This window comes from Ipomoea triloba, chromosome 11 (genome assembly GCF_003576645.1).
Source record: "Ipomoea triloba cultivar NCNSP0323 chromosome 11, ASM357664v1".
Classification (NCBI taxonomy): Eukaryota; Viridiplantae; Streptophyta; class Magnoliopsida; order Solanales; family Convolvulaceae; genus Ipomoea; species Ipomoea triloba.
The window spans coordinates 15,125,099-15,128,521 of record NC_044926.1 but is presented as its reverse complement, the minus strand read 5'-3'; the positions used below and the strand labels follow the sequence as shown (position 1 = coordinate 15,128,521).

Sequence of the window (3,423 nt, the reverse complement as noted above, 5' to 3'; positions counted from 1 at the left end):
ATGAGAGTGCTAGCCAAAGATTTCTTCGAATCAACAAATTGGTTGTCGTTGGAGTGTTGTTATTAAGCGCATTTTAATATTTTGTTTTTATAGGTTGCCGCCTAGAACCGCTAGGCGCTAGTCTACCGCCCGACTAGCGCCTATTGCAACCATGCTTATAATAAAATGAATAAATGTTGTTACCAACAAAAATTGAACCTAAGACTTTCCTTAAACTACACAAACCCTTGTCCACCAAGCTACTACATCAGTTCTTTATTTAAGTGTTGCTTAATGCATTTATTCCTACATTTGTGGCCTTGGTGCAAAATAAAAAAAAAAGATAGCGTTACCAAGAATAATAAAACCCACAACCTCTCACATAGCACGCACAAACAAGACCACCAAGCCACTTCATCACTTCTTTATAAATAGGCTACACCTAATATTTAAAATCGGTACATTTGGGCTTTGTACGTATCATATTGGGTTTCACACCCCAATTAATAATATTATTATTTTTCTAACCAGTTATCAATTTTGTTCACTTTAATTTTTTAGCAACGACCTCCACAACCGCAAGCCGCGCAGATAATATTTTTGTTCAATATAATTTTTTTAAAATACAAGTATTTTAGATTTGTGAACTCCAAAAACATATGCGATTGTGGACCGAAATTGAGTATGAGATTAGTTGCCCACCAATTATTAATCCGTGATCGTTAGTGTGTTGCCTATATATTTTATATACTTACTTTAAAAAACATTTTATATACTTAATCAAGAAAAAAATGAAGTCTTATTATAAAAAAATAAAGTCTTTATTATTAAAAAAAAAGACTTAATTACATGTTAAAAGAGTTTAAATAGAATAATTTTCCTTCCCTCGCAATTTTCTTTCTCGTCAGCCCGCCTATTTTTTTTAAATATATATTAAATTAATTAAATTAATAAAGAGTTTTTTAAAAATATATATTAAATTAATTAAATTAATAAAGATTTTTTTTGCAAAAAAGACTATGAGAAACAAAGGGTCAGAAAGAGAACAAGATGCACTAAAAAAAAAAAAAAAAAAAAAAAAAAAAAAAAAAAAAGATGCAGCCGCCCCCTTCCCTAAATTTCTAATTCCCGATTCTGTCGTTTCTGAGCGAATTGAATTGAAGTAGCACGGCAGATTCTCTCATTCTCCCAAACTCTCACTCCCCCATTCTCCCAGGCTCCTAGCCAAGCAGCGACGGTCGACGAGCACAGGCACAATCCCTGCGACGCTGCCACCGCCTCCCCTGCGACGCGACGCCGACTCCTCCGCCCCAGCCACCGCCGGCCGCTGCCTCCGCACCAGACCGCACAGCCGCCAACTTGTTTTTAGATTTGGGGCATTTATTTTGGAGGTTCTTTTTCTTGTTTCCAATTGTTCTTTGTGTGGTGTTAATAATTATTGTGTGGGTGTAGTGTTAATAACTATTGAATTGGCTCCCTTCCATTTATTTAGTTTTTCAGATTACTGTTGTATTCTGTGGGGAGCTTATGAGATAAGCTTGTAGCCTAGTATTAATTATGACCTTATGAATGCTTTGTAAAGATTACACAGAGTAGACAGTACTGATCAATACCCCATTTTGTAAGCTTTTGGACCACAAGTTGCTTAGAACTGATGGAGACATTGTCTTTATCATTCCAGTTTAGTTTATTGTGTTTTCATAGCACTAGTTAGGTTCTCATGTATAAACTCTTTTTGGGTATACATATTAATCATTTGTCTTCATGAATGTGTCATTACTTGCTGTCTTGAGGATTTCTCAAATAGGAAGAGGTCATATAAGACTATTAAAATTTTATTCTTTGAACTGGAATGGAATGGAGATATGTGCCTGAGTTTTAATATTCATCTTATATTCTTATCCTGAATTGAACTTATTATCATTTTTTAGAGATTTTTTACATTTCATTCAGTCTTGTGCTCTCACCATCTTGTGGTCATTAATATATTTGATAATGCATTCGGGCAGGGCATTTACTAGCTTCTAGTTTTGGATCATCTGTCAGAAGTTGCATGCTTCTAGACATCGTGTTCTTTTTTTGCTTAGATTGCCCAAACTCTTGATATACTATTTTCTGATTAAGGGTTGATTACATTTCTATTCAAAATCTTGTATACTATTTTCTTATGCAGGATTTTCTAGAAGTGAAACAATATTCATATGGTTTATCTCTTTGTGTGACATCTAAGGTTTATTAAGCTGTTTACTTCTTGTTTTCATAAATATTGCATTATTTTCTTAATTTTCTTGCTTTTGTAAATGTTGTTATCTTCTTACTGAAATTCCAGCAATCATTGATACTTTTACCATTTATCTGTCAATGACATAATGCTTTGTAACCTAGCAGTATAAATGGCTAAGTGAATTATATAATTAAGTTGTATGTAAACTTATATACTAACTACTAGGTACATTTTACTAGAAACGGTAAACTTTTATGTAAACCTTGCAGTATAAATGACTCATTTTTTTGTGTCTTTGTTTTATTTTTTTGTTTCAATGAAAAAGGCAAATTGGCCCCTATTGGATAAAATAAGAGATTTGATTAAGATAGTTTGGCAATATTTATTGTAGACTCATATGCAACGGTTAGTTTAATTATGCAGTGATAAAATTGAAGAGACAGAGAATCTATACAAAGAATATATGGGGTTGTCTTGATGAGCTTTTGTTGGTTTTATTGTTACTTTAAAATTATAAGTTTATATTCATTTGTTGGATGGCAGTGCCCAAAGTTCAACAAGGATTGAAGAGGTGCTATAGGAGGACCATAATGTAAAACACATGAGCGAAAGCTTTCAGAAGCCGGAAACAATCTTCTGATCTTTCAAAACTTATAAGGCAACTCAATATCCATGATAATCGAGCAGCTGCTGCTTCTAACTACTCAAATGGTGAAGCGGGTAAATATTAGGCTTAATACTCTTTTCAGTTCTAATCTGCACATTTAGTGTTTTCCGAATAGGCAGATTGTGTATCAAGTTATATAGAGTAGATATGCATTTGATTAGAACTTTGTGAAAATTTAGACTTGGTGATTGGAGTTATTCATTGTATTTGGAAGTAGATGATGAATTCTTGTGTATCTTGAAATACTTTACATTTTAGTAGAAGATGATTATACTAATGAATTGATGCTTTGGTATTTACGGTGTTTACATAAATTGTTTTTATTATATTATTATGCTTAAAAAAACAACGGTTTAAAACCGTTGTCTATGAATGTGAGAATAATGGTTTTTAACCGTGGTCTTATATATCAAAGACAACGGTTAAAAACCGTTGCCTACAGGCATGACTTTTAACAACGCTTGTTTTAACAACACACAATAGACAACGGTTAAAAACCGTTGTTTTATATAGAAAAGACAACAGTTAAAAACCGTTGTCTATTCCGGTGACT

At 32.9% G+C, this 3,423-nt stretch overlaps 1 long non-coding RNA gene across 1 annotated transcript; it reads left to right on the top strand.

The window, feature by feature from the left end:
• Positions 1–1,066: 1,066 nt before the first annotated feature.
• LOC115996332 lies at positions 1,067–3,165 on the top strand. Its single transcript, XR_004093593.1, has 2 exons — positions 1,067–1,370; positions 2,747–3,165. It is a non-coding gene; the product is annotated as an uncharacterized LOC115996332 (long non-coding RNA).
• Positions 3,166–3,423: the final 258 nt, after the last annotated feature.